The 17,236-nt window shown below is 48.6% G+C and overlaps 1 long non-coding RNA gene across 2 annotated transcripts; it reads left to right on the forward strand.

Moving 5' to 3' along the window:
* The first annotated feature begins 6,652 nt into the window (after positions 1 to 6,652).
* Positions 6,653 to 13,675, forward strand: LOC109735585 (uncharacterized). 2 transcript variants are annotated; one of them, XR_012201808.1, is made up of 6 exons: positions 6,653 to 7,350; positions 10,071 to 10,160; positions 11,502 to 11,573; positions 12,542 to 12,631; positions 12,734 to 13,124; positions 13,171 to 13,675. It is a non-coding gene; the product is annotated as an uncharacterized lncRNA (long non-coding RNA). The 2 variants fall into 2 exon arrangements; XR_012201807.1 differs by adding an exon at positions 10,265 to 10,327 and having other exon boundaries at positions 12,734 to 13,524.
* The last annotated feature ends 3,561 nt before the right edge of the window (positions 13,676 to 17,236 follow it).

The following is a 17,236-nucleotide window of genomic DNA, read 5'->3' on the forward strand; positions in this document are numbered from 1 at the left end:
GCCAGATATACCTGGACTAACAAGCAAATGCAGCCGGTTCGTAGCGTGCTAGATAGGGTCTTTCTTACTCCGGAATGGGAGGTTCTGTTCCCCATGTGCTCCCTCGTGGCGGAGACGCGCATCGGATCAGACCACGTCCCGCTCATTTTCTCCTCAGGGGAGGAGCTTATCTGCCGTAGCCCTAGGTTCTACTTCGAAACGGCGTGGTTTGAAGCAGAGGGATTTGCCCAGATGGTGGTTGAACGTTGGGGCGTGATTTGTGCTCATCTGGGACCTCAACGCGGTCCAGCAGAGTGCTGGGTCGCGGCTGCTGGCAAGCTGCGCGCCTACCTGCGTGGGTGGGGCGCTAATCATGGTAGCGAGTCCAAGAAAGAGCGCGCGCGCTTAGTTGCGACGATTTCGCTGTTAGATTTGGAGGCGGATCGCCGGCCTTTCTCGGAGGCCGAGTGGGCGCATAGGTACGCTTTAGAAGAACAAGTGATGGCGAATTTACGCGCGGAAGAGGAATATTGGCGACGCAGGGGCGGAGTCAAATGGGTCACGAAAGGAGACGCAAACACTGGATATTTCCATGCCTACGCGAACGGGCGGAAAAGGAAAAGCACCATTCTGCGTCTCCAAACAGACCAGGGTGTTCTGTTGGCGCAGGACCAAATCGTGGCCCATATCTACGAGTTTTTCATAGGCCTTTTGGGGACGGCCGCTGAAAAACCATTATGCCTTCGCGGTGATTTGTGGGATACCGCGGAGCGTGTCTCGCAGGAAGAGAACGATAGGTTAGCCCTTACATTCCTTCCTGAGGAAATAGACCAGGCCTTACACGGCATGAAAACGAGCACGGCGCCTGGGCCGGACGGTTGGCCGGTGGAGTTCTTTAAGAAATTTTGGCCCTGCCTTAAGCACTTGTTTTACGATATTGTCAATGGCTTCGCCTTAGGCACGGTGGATCTCTCCCGGCTGAACTACGGAGCCATTTGCCTTATTCCTAAGGTCAAAGGGGCGGATAATATTAAGCTTTTTAGACCCATTACCTTGATCAACGTCCCGTTCAAAATTTGTGCGAAAGTGTATGCATCGCGCTTGGCTCCGGTCGCTCAACGAGTGATTAGCTCTAGTCAAACGGGTTTCCTCAAACACCGTAACATCCTCGAGGGACCAATTGCGTTACAAGAGATCGTTCATGAGTTGAAAAGGACCAAGGCACAGGGAGTGCTTCTCAAATTAGATTTCGAGAAAGCGTACGATCGTGTGAACTGGGAGTTCGTGCGAGAAGTCCTCCTCAAAAAGGGTTTTGAGGCAGGATTCGTACATCGCATCATGCACCTCGTGTGTAGTGGGCACACGGCGGTCAATATCAACGGCACAATGGGCAAGTTCTTTCGTAACAAGCGTGGTCTCCGTCAGGGAGACCCAAGCTCCCCGCTCATCTTTAACTTTGTTGCGGATGCCTTGGCGGCCATGATTAATAAAGCAAGGGCAGCGGGTCACATTAAAGGGCTCGTTGCGCATCTGATTCCGGGTGGGGTCACGCATTTGCAATACGCTGACGATACGATGCTCTTATTCGAACCCGACGACCAGAGCTTAGCTACCACCAAGCTACTTCTGCTTGCGTTCGAGATCTTATCAGGGCTTAAGATCAACTTTCTGAAAAGCGAAGTGATCACCATTGGGATGGATGATCTAGCTAGCTCGCGGGTTGCGAATCTCCTTAATTGCAAGCTAGGGAGCTTTCCAATTAAATACTTGGGCCTCCCGATTTCAACCAAGAAACCTACCATAGCGGAATGGGAACCGCTTTATGGGAAGGTCGCTAACAGAGTGAGCCCTTGGAGGGGTAGGTTTATGTCCTCGGCGGCGAGCTAATCCTAACCAACTCGAGCTTATCTTCCCTCCCCATATTCACTATGGGGATGTTCCTACTAGCGGATGGGGTTCACACAAGACTCGATACCCCTCGCTCCCGGTTCTTTTGGGAAGGAGCCGGGACCAAGCGCAAGTACCACTTAGTGAAATGGGCAGCAGCGTGTAGGCCAAAAAAATTTGGCGGCCTAGGTATCACGAATTCTAAACTCATGAACGTGGCGTTGCTAACTAAGTGGTGGTGGCGTCTTGCCCAAAACGAGTCGGGGCTCTGGGCAGACATCCTTCGAGCTAAATATTTCCCGGAGGGGAATTTGTTCAAGGCTAAAATCAACGGTTCGGCCTTTTGGAACGGGATCCAAGCGGTTCGACCGGCGTTTTCAGTTGGTGCGCAATTCCGGGTAAACAACGGCAAGTCCACACGGTTCTGGCTCGACCATTGGTGGGGTCAGGAGCCGTTATGGCATTCTCATCCGGAATTGTACCAATTGGCAACGGACACTAACATTTTCGTGGCCGAAGCTTTACGCGTCCACCCTCCAGCCATTTCGTTCATCAGGAATCTAGAGCCCAGGGAGGCTGCAAGCTGGGACGCTTTGACGGTCGACTTGGGTGGTCTGAACCGTAGCACTGGGGCGGACACGATAGCGTGGAAGTTGACCGCTTCTAAGAGATTTTCGGTCAAGTCCTTATACGACAAGTTATCTTCGGGACCTACATTAGATATAGCTAGGGGGCTATGGAAGGCTGCCATTCCTCTCAAAATCAAGATCTTCTTTTGGCAAATGTTTCGCAACCGCTTACCTACGTCGGACAACGTTGCCAAACGAAATGGGCCGGCGGACGGCACGTGCACCACTTGCGGTTTAGGGGAAAACGCGAACCACGTTTTCTTTGGTTGTGTGCTTGCTAGATTTGCGTGGAGTGCGGTGAGAGACGCATTCAATCAAAATTGGAACCCTCAATCTAGCCACGACATGCTGTCTATATTAATGGCGCAAAGAGGGGCCAATGCTAGGATAGTTTGGAGATGCGTTGGGGCGCTTCTTTGGTCCCTCTGGACGGTTCGTAACAAAATTACGATTGAACACAAGTTCCCGACCCACCCCGCTGATATTATCTTCAAATGCCATATTTTCCTTCAGGTTTGGGCTCCACTGGGGAAGAAGCGTGACATCGAGCGCATGAAAGAGGCCATGGAGCTGATCAAGACCACCATGATGAAGGCGCGGCACGGGACGATGGCTGCCCCATGATCCTCCTCGTTGTGCTAGCTCTGGCCTTGATGCTCCGCTTTTGTGTTACCGATCCTGTGGCTGTGTGCTACTTAGCTTCATCTTGAGCCATGGGCTCGTTGGACTTTATCTATTTGGCTTGTAAGACTTTATCTATTTGGCTTGTAAGACTTTATGTGTGGATTCTGCCTGGTGGCTTTATTAAGTTAAAGTCGGACGCTGCTAGCGTCTATGTTCCAAAAAGAGAGAAAATGCATGTGCACAGAGCTTGCTGCTTCGCCTCGTCGCTTCATGTCGCCTTGCCAATATGGTTGTACTTGTTCTGGCTGGTGTTCTTTCCAACCATCAACTGGTTCTGATGCTCAGGACTCACCTTGAGCACTGAACTATCATAATTCCTCGGTAGGTTGCCTGCTGCTCCCTTCAGTTCCTGGTGTATAGCGCTTCATAACATCTTCAGCCGCGCCCCCAACAGGCCCCCCCGGGCGACTTTTTCAGCGCCGGCGCCAAAAAACGGCCCAGTCGCACCCCCAGGACGACGAAAAGCGCCGGTTCGGCCCTTTTTTCCGCCCGGCGGCCGCACGCCGAACCCGGCGTGCTGGGGGGGCGCTTGGGGGCTCCGGCGCAAGGGAAAAGCGCGGTTGGCCCACGCCGTCAGGTGAAAAGTCAAGATTTTCTTCCCCGACTCGCCTCCCACCCCCCGCGCTCTCGGCCGCCACTAGGTATATCCCGGCGCCGCCCTGCCGCCCTTCACCGGTAGATAGCCATTCCCCGCCGGAAAAATAGTAGAGGTTCGCCGCGGCAGCCCCTCCGACACCAGCTGGGCGTTTCCGGCCGCCGTTTCCGGCCGCGGAGGGGCAGTTTAGCGGCGGGTGCACGCCCACCGCGCGCAAGGTGTTCGGCGATTTGCCTGCCTCGGCGATGGACTCGGATGACGAGGAAGTGCTCGCCGCGCTGCTGGAGGAGGAAGCCGAGGCCGACGTCCAGGAAGAAGAGCATCTCATGGTGCTCGCCGCCCTCGCCCAGCTGCTGGCGAGCAATGAAAAGCCGCGGCGAGGTGGCTCGGCGCCGGGGCGGGTGAAAGCAAAGAACCGGCATCGTCTCTAAGGCTACTGCATGCTCTACTCCGACTACTTCGCCGATGCTCCACTTCACGGCGATAGAACATTTTGGCACCGTTATCGGATGAGCAGAAAGCTTTTCCTCAGGATTGTGATTTCCAACCAGGAGTTCGACAACTACTTCAAATGCAAGATGGATTGCACCGGCAAACTTGGATTCACCTCCATCCAGAAATGCACGACAGCGATGAGGATGCTTGCATATGGAGCTCCCGGTGACTCATAGGACGACTATGGGTGCATGGCCGAGTCCACCAGCATAGAGTGTTTCTACAAGTTCTGTCGGGCAGTGGTGGCAGTGTTTGGACCGCAATACTTGAGAACACCCAATGCGGAAGACACTGCTGGGATCCTAGCACAGAATGCAGCAAGAGGCTCACTGGTGCATCATCAACTGCAGCAAGATCTGATAGAGCACCTATGGAGGCTCAAGGGCGACACCGGGCGCGACGTGTGATGAAATATGAGTTTTTATTTGTTGAACTATATAATTTGTATTGAACTATTTGTTGTTGTACTATTTTGTTGAAGTATTTGAATTTTCTGTGATGAAATATGTGATAAAAAATATATTTATGTTGATAATTGAACGCCGAGCCACGGCGAACCACGCTGAATATGGGCCTATTCTCGCCCATATGGGCCTTTTTGCCGAAATGGGGCTTCAAAAGTGGGCCAAAATCGGCGACTGGGGGCGAGCTGGGGGCGACGACTGGGCGCAAAACCGCCCCCAGCGCCGAACGAATCGCCGGCTCGCCCCCAGGGGCCGATTTTTATGCGTCCTGAGGGGCCAACGGCTGGAGATGCTCTCAGTTTGTGTGAGATTGGGTCAATCTGCTACCTTGTGTTTTTTGTTGTGTGCTGCCTGCTATGTATCTCTGCCTCCTATACCCCAAAGATCTGTAACTTTGCCTAATAAAGTTTCAGCTGGGGCAGAGACAAACACTTGATCCCTCAAAAAAGAGATATATAGTCAATTGAATTTCGAATTTCTAGTGCTTCCATTAACCATAAATGTACTGAGAATTGTCAAGCAATCAACATTATTTATGCATTGATGCAATGGTAACTGAAAGAAGATGACGCACTACATAGGAAACACCAAATCCAAGAGCTATCTTGATTGGTTCAGCAAATACTTGTATGGGAAAATACACATATGAAGCTGTGTGGGCATATGCATAAGTGGAAGAATGTGAGCTGAAAGTTGAAACCACTCAGTGTTGTTGCCTGGTTTGGTAACATATATTATGATTAAATCTGAATATGCAATTCAAGGAGAGTAATTTTTCAGAATCATTCTACATGTAAGTATCATGAGCTAAAATTCCAACATATACCATTCCTACTTAAGACACTTTGAAACCATTCTTACCCATCATTAATATTGATCAGAAGCTCTTCACCAGATTGATTTCTTCACGTCTTTTATTCTAGGACACTGCATGCTAATATTCTTCAGAAATTGCATGCACCAATAATATGTCCTCCCTGTCCATCAATGCACATTTGCAGTGTTAGATCCATATGTGACGACAATACCAATTTTCATATAGCATCTTATAAAAAAGCTGTGCAGGGGGACATCAGCAAAGGAATTAACAACGACATACATGTTCTCTCACCTCAAACATGGATGGATCAAGATTGGAGTTGGACAAAGGGCCACTTTGCATACGTTACTGTTGTGGTGGAAGGATTACTTTTGGATCGATTTCATCCTTTTAGGAGTCTAACTACTGGGCACATGCATCAGCATCTCACAGCTTCAGGCAACACTTGATGTTCGAGCTCCCGCGTTGAAGAATCCCCCCTGTCATCTCCGATGATGCCCTGCTACTGAACCTCCTCCATCGGGCATCATATGTCATTGGCATCACTGACGTCTTGGCTGGCAGCCATACGTGCCGCTCGAGGCAAGGACACCCTGCAGGCCTGCAGCAGCTCACGACGCGGTGGGCCATGGGCACTCGGACATGCATGGCTCTGTTGTTCTGCCGTCCTCGATGGTGAGAACACCAAGTGGCTAGGCAGACGGCGATGGGTCTTTCGGCTGCTACTGTAGCTAGCAGAATATGCCGTACAATACAATATGACGGCTCCCTTTTCTTCCTCTTACTTCTGCTATTAATTGGAACAAACAACTAAAGAAGAGAATAATCCCATGGCCGTCATCTCCTGCACAACAGAAATTACCATCCATTGCCTAATAAAAACATCAGACATGAGCTTTCCTAATGTTGCCGAGGCCAGTTTGATCAATCTGTGTATGTTGTGTCTTGTGTGGTGCCATGCCAAGCATATATAATACTATGAGATTCCCCTTGCACAAACCTAAATTCTTAAAAGCAAAGCTTTGCTGTTTAGATGTCCCGAGCACACACCCTTCGGCGCCGTTTGATCGAAATCGCGGCCTCCAGGTGCTGGGCGGTCGGGCCGACACAAACGAAGCCATTCTGCCCGTGCGGCTGTGCGCCCGTTCCCCACTCCTCTCGAACTCACCTTCTCCCTCTCCCTGTGCACACATTCCTCCACGCCCGACGAGATCTGCTGCGCTCGCCTCCATTGCCCTGGCCCTCGCGCTCGCCGGCCTCCACCGAGCCAAATCCTGCGCCGGAGCCCCTCCTTCCTCAACCTTCTTCTCCACCGATGTGCCCCCACACCCCGACCGGCAACGAAGCACCCCGCATGAGCGGACGCGTTCCCCTGCTCCAGACCGGCGGCGAAGCGACCCCGCGCTCTGCTTCTCCCTCCCCGGCGTCATCCTACACCCCGCCGCGTCGATCCCTCGCTAGATTGATGCAAACCGTGGCTGGGACCTTTGCTTCCTGTTTGACCCAGTCCCTTCTCATCCAACAACAACAACAACAAAAGGAGGAAGCGGCTGCTCCGGCCGCCCCCTGCAGATTCCAACCAACGACGGCCCCTTCTGCTCACGCGCCCCTTGGAGATCCCCTACAGTTCAATTCCCTGGCTGCACAGTATAGGGAGGATTCTCTTGAAGCATTTCCTCAAATTCTTCGTCCACAACCATGCCTGCAGGGGTCATGTGGACGGCGACGAGAAGCACGGAGCAGTGGATGCGGTGCAATACCTCACTGTAGATTTCCCTCCCGCTCTTCGTCCACAGGGTGAGCCGTTCTGAACCAATTTTTGGATTTGCCAAAGTGCATGTGTTGAGTTACGCTAGAGTTTGCAGTATGAGTAGTCCATGAGTAATTGCCAGGTCCTTTCCCACAGAACATGCCTTTTTTGTCGTACAAAACTTGCCTAACTATTTATCTGTAGTTGGCTCAAATGTTAGTCAATTTTGCCATCTCATTGAGGTGCTATATATCTGAAATAGCAAGTAACATACTGAAATGTTGTCTGCTTGGATGGTTAAACATTTCTGTTGATCATGGTATCCATATCAGCCTAATGATTTGCTTGCCTAATGATTTTGTTAGTTGATTGCATGATATGTCTGTCCGCCTAGTTAAACATTACTATTGAATATGGTGTCCATATCAGCTAGACTGAAACTTGTACAAGAACACATTGGTTCAATAATAAAAAAGGCGTACTTGGATGGTTTATACATTTACAAGTCCGTTGGTTCTAAACTTCTAATACTACAAGATATGTGTAGAAGTATAGGCACATTAGTGCGTGTTGAATAATGCCGCCAGAATCAAATTGATTTTTACAAAGGATTAGCACATATTACTATTGTTATGCTATTTTTAGTACACATTAAAGTAAACTCTCCTAGGGGAAAGCAACACTGCATCTGAATGAAAGATTCTCTGTCTTCCAGTGGTCGTTGATGCCACACACAAGATGTAGTTAACAACAGGATATTGTTTTGATGTGTGCACTGACAGTTCCATCTGTTTGAACAATTCACTAGCTCTCCTTCCTTAGTCGGAGCTGAACCAGTTCCCCTGTTGGCACTTTTGTTAGCCATTAGTACATCACTAAGCAAGGAAAAGTAAGAAGTTGTGGACTGTACTTCAGACCGAGAAAGTCATGACAAATAAACATGTTTTCTTCTAGTCAATCTATAACCTTTTTGGACACTGAGTTCTAGCCAAACACCCTTTTTGGACACTGAGTTCTAGCCAAACACCATGCTTCCTTCTAGTCAATGATTTCTACACTAAATTGCCTAATAATGTCAGAAAGTTGCCTACAATATATATTTTGGCATATGATTTACGACAACCAGCAAGCGGAAGGGAGGAGAGAGGTGTCGGAGTATCGGTGACCAGCAAGCGGAGAAAGAGGAAGAGCCAAGGGGGCAGCGCTATTTGTACATTGTGGCCACCTAGTGGGGTGGAGCTAGATCCGGGAAAGCGTTGTCTCGAGTGGTCGAAGAACTGGGCTGCAAATCACCGCTAAGTATCCCAAAATCGACACCCCTAAGCATGTGTTTTTCTACTCACATATATAATTCTGTGTGATAGAGGCGGAATAGGGAGGTTGAAGAGGGGTGTGTGTGTGTGTGGGGGGGGGGGGGGGGGGGGGGTCCCATCTTCATGGGAAAATCAATATTTTTGAGCGCGGGGGTGAGACTTGGGATGCGGGAGCTGGAATCGTCGATGACTCGAGCCGAGATTGTCCAAAACTTGCCTAACACATGTGAATCAGTTGCCCAAGAGATCCACTCCTAAGATGCGGGGGCTGGAATCGCTGATGACTCGAGCCAAGAGTATCCAAAACTTGCCCAACGCATGAGAGCTAGTTGCTAGAGATGCCGGCATGAGTTGCCCAAAAGATCCGCTCCCGAGATGCGGGGGCCGGAACCATCGATGACTTGAGCCGAGAGTGTCCAAAACTTGCCCAATGCATGATAGTTAGTTGATAGAGATGCTGGCATGAGTTGCCCAAAAGATCCGCTCCCGAGATGCGGGGGATGGAATCGTCCATGACTCAAGCCGAGAGTGTCCAAAACTTGCCCAACGCACGATAGTTAGTTGCTAGAGATGCCGGCATGAGTTGCCCAAAAGATCCGCTCCCGAGATGCGGGGTCGGAATCGTCGATGACTCGACCCGAGAGTGTCCAAAACTTGCCCAATGCATGATAGTTAGTTGCTAGAAATGCTGGCATGAGTTGCCCAAAAGATCCACTCCCGAGATGTGGGGGATAGAATCGTCGATGACTCGTCCCGAGGGTGGCCGAAACTTGCCCAACGCGCGATAGTTAATTGCTAAAGATGCCGGCGTGAGTTGCCCAAAAGATCCGCTCCCGAGATGCGGGGGTCGGAATCATCGATGACTCGAGCCGAGAGTGTTCAAAACTTGCCATACACATCATAGTTAGTTGCTACAGATGCCGACGTGAGTTGCCCCAAATATCCGCTCCCGAGATGTGGGGGCTTGAATCGCCGATGACTTGAGCCGAAAGAGTCCAAAACTTGCCCAACGCATGATAGTTAGTTGCTAGAGATGCTGGCGTGAGTTGCCCAAAAGAACCGCTCCCGAGATGCGGGGGCTGGAATCATCGATGACTCGACCCGAGGGTGTCCGAAACTTGCCCAATGTATGATAGTTAGTTGCTAGAGATGCTAGCGTGAGTTACCCAAAAGATCCGCCCCTAAGACGCTAGGTTTTATTTCGCCCAAAACTTGCCCAACACATGTTATGTAGTTGCTAAAAAGGCTGGCGCGAGTTGCCAAAGATATATATTTTTTTAGCAAAAAAAGTGATTTTGTTTGCACAATTTTTTTTATTTCCATAGAATAAGTTGTCTACATATAAAAAATACTTTCCTAAATCACCTAAGTTTACTCTAAAAAAATCAACTGAGTTTTGTAAATATGGTTTCGTAGATATTCATGCCTAAACAAATTGTTTGTTTTGTTTGCAGGGCCTCACTAAATTCTAAAAGGATGTCAAAGCAATATTTTTGAGGTTTTGTGCACACGCCCAAGCAAGAAGCTTCAAGGTCCACTTCTAGGTACTCACAAAGCTATCCATCTTTTTTGTTTCAGCAAGAAAATAGGAGTTGCCTCAAACACACAAGAGTTGCTTATTGCTAACACTGATTTTGCATGGGATGAGGTCGATATGCATGGGACGAGAGGGAGGGGGAATGGGTTTTGATGGCGATAGCATCATCATCAGGTTTGTGACAACGGGCAATTTTTGGGAGGGCTCGAGCTGGAAGTTGCCTGGCAGAGGGGCATGAGTTGCATGCTCGATTGCTCGTGTATATGTAATCTGGGAAACTGATAAGCAGAGTACACGAGTTGGACTGCCTCGGAAAAGTGCCGAAAATTGCCCAACACAGAGTAGACTGTTGCTACATATGCTGGTGTGAGTTGTTGGAAGAATTTCTTTTCTTTAGAAAATGATAGGCAGTCCATGCTTGGTTTTTTATACTCCCTCCGTTCCATAATGTAGTGCCTATAGATTTTTGCAAAAGTCAAACATTACAAACTTTGACCATATTTATAGAGAAAAGTAGGTACATCTAGAATACCAAATGCACATCATTGAATACATCATGAGTTATATTTTCAGAATATACATGTTTGGTATTTTAGATGTAGACAGTTTTCTCTATACACTTGGTCAAAGTTGACAAAGTTTGACTTTCATAAAAATCTATAGGCACTACATTGTGGAATGGAGGGAGTACAAATGTGTCGCTAGGTTTACATGAACTTTGATCATGTGTTTAAACTTGCCTAACCATTTTTGTGTACGTACTATTTGCCTCAAAATGATGCAGAACTTTGTCCTCAAAATGTAGTCTCTTGATAGTTCAGAAAACACACACATATCGGGGGCTAGGCAACTTCACACAGCTAGACCAAGCAATTGACACACACACACACACACAGAGATCAAGCAACTTAAAAACTATTGGGGTAGGAAGGTTTTTGGGTGTTAGACATTTTACGTGTGTGTAAACAGAGAATTCACAAATCTTTTTGTCCAAACAATAGGCAAGTCATAGATAAACTCATAGCAAGTCCCACATAGTAGTCAAGAAAGTCCTGCCTTTTGGTTGTCAAGCATCCAAAAACTTGCCTAGCCAGTTTGTCTTTTTTTTGTAGGTGCCTAAAAAATGATGCAAAATTTTCCATCTCTTTGTGTTTTCTCTTATATGTGGGGCTTGGTTCATCGTCGTGTGTTTGAGATGCACCCAACACTATTATTAGCTATTTGTCTACGAGCACTTTTTTCGCTTCGTTATTTTGGTTGTTGGGGGGCGTGGAGCACCGTAGCTATTTTTTTGCTACGGAAACCCACACACCCTTTGTGATTTCATTTCATTTTATATTTTTCTCAGGAGTCACCTACAAAAATCTCAAGCTATCAAAGAAATGCCCAAGAAAAGGAAACCATCACCAAGTACTCTCCGGTAATTTTCACATCCTGTTCCGGGGCTTAGTTCCTTACTATCTAGGGGGATCAACTGTTCTTGATTACCTGATTTTGCATTTGAAATTGCCTAAAAAAACTCAGAACTTGCCTACATTTTTTTGAGTGATTACATTAAAAATGAATATGAAGAGCCTAGTAGGTCTGTTAATGACACAACATATCACAAATTGCTTAATGGTATCACTAGGTTTGCTTAAACAAATCCATAGAAGTTGCTGCATTTTTTCCAGGAAGAACCATTTTTGTACAAAAGAAAACTAAAAACGATGGGCTTTTGTGATTTTGCTTTCTCCCACCCATTTCATTTTTGCTTAAAAGCGCCCCAGTAGTTGCTCACCCCCCCCCCCCCCCCCCCCCCCCTCACATCAAGTTCTAGCATGCAGAGCACACATAAGTTGCTTACTGGCAACACTCATTTTTTGCTTAAAAAAACCTTAGAAGTTGTTGCTCTTTTTTGTTTTTTCAACACTCTTCTAGTACATAAGGCAACTTAAGAAAAAAACATCAAGGGGTTTCTCTGGATGTACAACAACCAATAGTTGGACAAAGAAAACTGAAATAGTTTTCATGTCCTGACTTGACTTGTTTATTGTCAATGATTGATTTGCTTAAAAAACTGATATAGTTGCTCACACTTTGCCCCCCTACACATCAAGTTCTAGCACGCGAGAAACACACAAGAATTGCTTACTGCCAACACTGGTTTTGCTTAAACAAACCCTAGAACTTGGCTGCTCTTTTTTGTTTTTTCAACACATTTATAGTACAAAAAGCAACCTAAGAAAAGCATCAAGGGGTTTCTCTGAACGGACAACTGCCAGCAGCTGGATAAAGGAAAACGAAACACTTTTCATGTACTGGCACTTGCTTTTTGTCAATACTTTGATTTACTTAAAAAACCGCTATAGTTGCTCACTAATTCCTTTTTACTGTTTCTTGCAACAGGTGCAGTACAAATCAATACTAGTTGCTCATGCAGATGGAAGAAACAAGGGGAAAACATTGGAAAGGGAGTTTGCAATCACGATGAACAAGGTGAGGAAAAGTCAAACCTTCTATCTCTTTCCTCTTATACACCATGGTTCACTTTTTTATCTCTCCCTTTTGTGTTTAGATTCTTATAGATCTCTTTTTCAGTTCTCAAGCTATATGTGGCAGCCATTACAGGGACCTTCAGATGAGGGGCAAGGGAGGAGAGGGGCGTGGGGAGAAGAAGCAGAAGGGCGTGGGAACGGCGCGTCGAGAGCGCTCCCTCTCGCTGGGTGGATGAGAGACGCAAGAGACGGTGGACCCTCTCACTTTCCAAATCTGGACAAGGGGACCGAAACCTACTTAATACGGGAGGCTGCCAGGAGGCGCTAGCGGGCAGACGTTTGCCCGCTAGTCGCGTCCTTGCACAAATAGGTGTTTGATGAGATTCCCCTTGCACAAATAGGTGTTTGATTTGTGAGGAAAATTAAGGGAGAGTGAAGAAAGCCATTAGATTACCTGGCCGGGGCCATGCCGCGCACTCGATCTTTGATGAGCTGCACTCCGCCACGGTGTAGACCTGCTGCTAGCTGATGCCGACAAAGACGCTGGCGCTGGTACTGGCGCCACCCTCGAGCTACGTGAAGGCAACGTCCCAACTCATCTTAAAGTCGTCGGCCCTGGAGTTGAGCTGGATGCATTGCCACGGCGCTGCCGCCATAGAGGACATGACAAGAGACTGCAGCAGGTCTGCGGTTGCCGGATCGTGACACCGCGAGATTGGGCGAGATGACAATTAGATTAGATTTTTTTCTTTGTTTTTGGAAGGAGACGGTTAGAGTTTATGAGTAGATAGAGTTTTTAAAAAATTGAAGATATATAGATTGGTTTTATCACGGGAGGAAGAATCGGTAGATTAATGGAATGCTTTTATTACGGGAGGAAGATTGCTTTTAGAATGGGAGGAAGAATCGGTAGATTAATAGCATTTTTTTTCACAGTTGAGAAATGAGCAAATTTTCACCGTAATAACTCGGTCCCACCAGATTAACGACTCATAATTATTGATTAATGTGGTAATTTCTAGTGAGTCTGTAATTAGTATATGTATGTATGTATGTATGTATGTATATGTATGTATAGATAGATGGCCATTAATGGCGCATTCATATCTGGTGCGCCACTGCTATATAGAAGTGGCGCACCACATGCATGGTGCACCATTAATGTCCATATTAGCTATAGCCGTTTTTCTAGTAGTGCGTTGAATATTGGTCTACCACTTCATCAACCACGACACGAGCATAGCCAGCTGGAATCGGGTTGTAATGGAATGTTGCTTCAGGGGGATTTGTATAAGCAACGGCGTCCGCCACCTTCATGGATATGTTCTTCATTTTGAAGTGTAGCTCACAATTAGTGTTCTCCATGATGTCATCCACAGGGTACCTATCCAGAAGTGCCTCGCCCGGGGCGGAACCCACGCTGCTTCTCGGCATGGATGGGACGGTGCTATCCAATGTTGGATCCGCTAGCTGTTGCCGCTGCTGAGACCCCCTTTCTTGGCTAAGTGAGTTGATCTGCTGCTGCCGCCGCTGGAATTGGAGTGCCAACTCCGCGTGCGCTGATTCTAGGCCTTTAAGGCGTTCTGGTTCCCGCTTCCTCTACTCCTCCTCCAGCTTCCTCTTCTTCTCCTCCTTCATCTTCTTTCTCGCACGGCTTCTGTAGTCGGCGTTCCAGTCCGCAAACCCCTCATACCACGGAACTACACCTTTGCCTCGTGTTCTTCCAGGGTGTTCAGGATTTCCCAGGGAGTGCGTAAGATTGTCATTCTCTCTGTTGGGCGTGAACACCCCCGTTCGAGCCTCTTCTATTGCAACAAGAATTTTGTCGTCGGCTCCTTTAAGACTTGCCTTCTTCAAAACCTGGCCTGTCTTTAGGTCCAACGCCCCCCATGCGCATAGAACCAAGTCCTGCACCTGGGGGGCCAGCTCAATGTAACTGGAATGACCCCTGCATCCACCATCTGTTTCTCATACTTATCCCACTTAGGCCAGGCCACCGCGTAGCCACCTGGCCCCTTTTTCGCGGCATTGATCTTGTTTACTCCCGACCGTTCCTTAGATAATTCTGATTCCTTGAATTTCACGAAAGCGGGCCAGTGATCTCTTTGCTTCTCCAGTGTTCCCATGAATTCTGGAGTCTTCTTTCCTCCTTCGACGTACTTAGCCCATATACTTTTCTTGTGGTTGTTGAATGCAACCGCCATCTTCCTAAGAGCAGCTTCCTTGACTTTCTGCACATCTGCATCTGTGAAATGATCTGGTAGGGTGAAATGTGACATGATAGATTCCCAAAGCAGAGTTTTTGCTCTTTGGTCGACAAAAGTAAGATCTGGACGTTCCTTTGCTGGCTTTTTCCATTATTGAATGGAGATCGGGATTTGGTCCTTCACAAGAACTCCGCACTGACGAATGAACTTGCATGCATTCTTCTTAGGCTTGCTTGGTTCGCCATTAGGTTTGATGGCATCGATATTGTACTTTACGCCATCCTTCAACTTTTTGGCCGGGCCTCGCGCTGTCCTGCTGCATGTAGAATATTTGCTTGATCCGGAGGGCTGAAAGAAGAAAGATCGATTTGTTAATATATATACAATCATTTAAAACATGTGATGATCACCAGATGTCTTCTTATATAAATATACCTCGGTGGTCTTTGTTATTTCAAGATCAACATTTTCTTCGTCATCATAATCATAGTTCTGGACTTCATCTATTCGTTCGCCTTCATCAAATATCATACCCTCACCGGTACGGTTCAGATATTGCGAGCCGTCATCTTCTTCAAACTCATCTGGGCGAGGGGATGAGCGTATGATGTCGAACAGGGCCTCCTCTCCTTCTCTGCCGGTATTGTCCATAGCTTTTATTTAACTAATCCAGAAGAAATATAAAACAATTTAGTATTCAAATTACAATGCATGCATGCAATCAATAAGTAAAAACTGAATCATAGTACATAATATGCATCATCGAATATAATCTCGAATACATCGTCTCGAATATTATCAAATAATATATATAATCTCGAATACATCGTCTCGAATATTATCAAATAATATATATAATCTCGAATATATCGTCTCAAATACATCACTAGCTAGCTAATATAGATCGAATACTACCGAATAATCTAGTTCACTCGCGGTTCCTGAGGCGTGGGTGGTGGACACCCAAAGAGAAGGAACCATCACAGGATCATAGCTTGGGTGAGACCCCGAAGAACCTGCCTGGTATTGGAGAACCTGACGTCCATAACAGCCATGTAGCGACGGACGTTGTCGGCGTCCTGGGAACGGGGTTCCCCAGACTTGCCTGCCTGCGGCCCATGGCGTGGCTCCACCAGCGGCCCCGTACGGCCCATCTTCACCAGCAAACACTCGATACCCTCGCGAGGGGCCAAGCCTCGCGAGGCGGACGACGCAAGACCTCCTCGGGGGTGGCCTCACCAGGCTGGCTCGCGAGGGGCGGAGAGATCAAGGCAAGGGGCACCTCGCGAGGTTCCTGTGACGTAAGCCATGACGACCGGGGCCAGGCGGGCGCCAGCGCGCATAATGTCCTCGTTTCCTCTTTGGTGCTAAAGAGGCAAGCACAGGCGAGGAGTCCCGAGGCATCAGGCAAAGGTTTCCATATCGGTGCAACAAGACCAAGACCAGCAGGACGACAGGATGGAGGTCACCGTGGAGCCCAAGACGGCGTCACCACCAGAGCCTTTGGCAGGCGAAGACCACCTTTAGTCAGGATAACTTTTACTAGTTGTCTCCCTTCAAATTTGGCCGTTGTGGCATCCCTTCCCGCTCAATATTTGGGAAGAGGACCAGGGCCTCTATAAATAGGGCTAGCCACCACCATAGCAACGGACGGATGATTCAGGTCACCCTCAACCACACAAGCTCACCAAAACACAAGAACACCACTCCTCCGGAGGTTGTTCTTCCATTGTAACTGTTCATCCTCCGCCCAAGAGGCAATCCACCACACCACTTACACCACATCGATGGCCCGAACCAGTATAAACCTTGTGTCTCTTGTTCTGTGAGTTCAATGTGCTAAGCTTTGAGATCGCCGTGAGGGTGAGGGCGTGAGTTAGGTGGAGGAGAGATCTTCGTGCGCACCCCAGTGTTCGAACCTCAAGGGTTTTGCCGGAACCCGAAATAAGACATTTGGCGCGCCAGGTAGGGGTGCGCCGGAGCTTTCCTTTCACCGATCCACGTTCCATCGCTCCACCGCATCCATGGCGGACGCGCGTCGAGCCCGCGCTGAGCGCCGAGCCGCCCTCGCCGCCCGTGCGCTCAGACAGCCCCTATCGGTGGGCCTCCCCGTTGTTCCCCGTCGCCCGCCGCCAACGCCGCCACCGGTCCGGCGGGAAACGAGCAGCAAGCGTCCTCGCTGCACCCGTCGGTGCGGCGGGACGGCCGCACCGCCACACCGTCGCTGACCCCAGCCGGCTCGTCGTCTCACGCTCGTCGCCCTCCCACGGATGCACAGGCTGCGCTGCTCATGGCACGCGATCTCCTGCGCTACTGCCCGGTCGATGACCTCTACGAGGACTGGTTGGACCGCATCACCGAGCTCGTCAGCGCCGCTGGGGTTCCCCCGCACCGTCTCT

This window comes from Aegilops tauschii, chromosome 2 (genome assembly GCF_002575655.3).
Source record: "Aegilops tauschii subsp. strangulata cultivar AL8/78 chromosome 2, Aet v6.0, whole genome shotgun sequence".
Classification (NCBI taxonomy): domain Eukaryota; kingdom Viridiplantae; phylum Streptophyta; class Magnoliopsida; order Poales; family Poaceae; genus Aegilops; species Aegilops tauschii.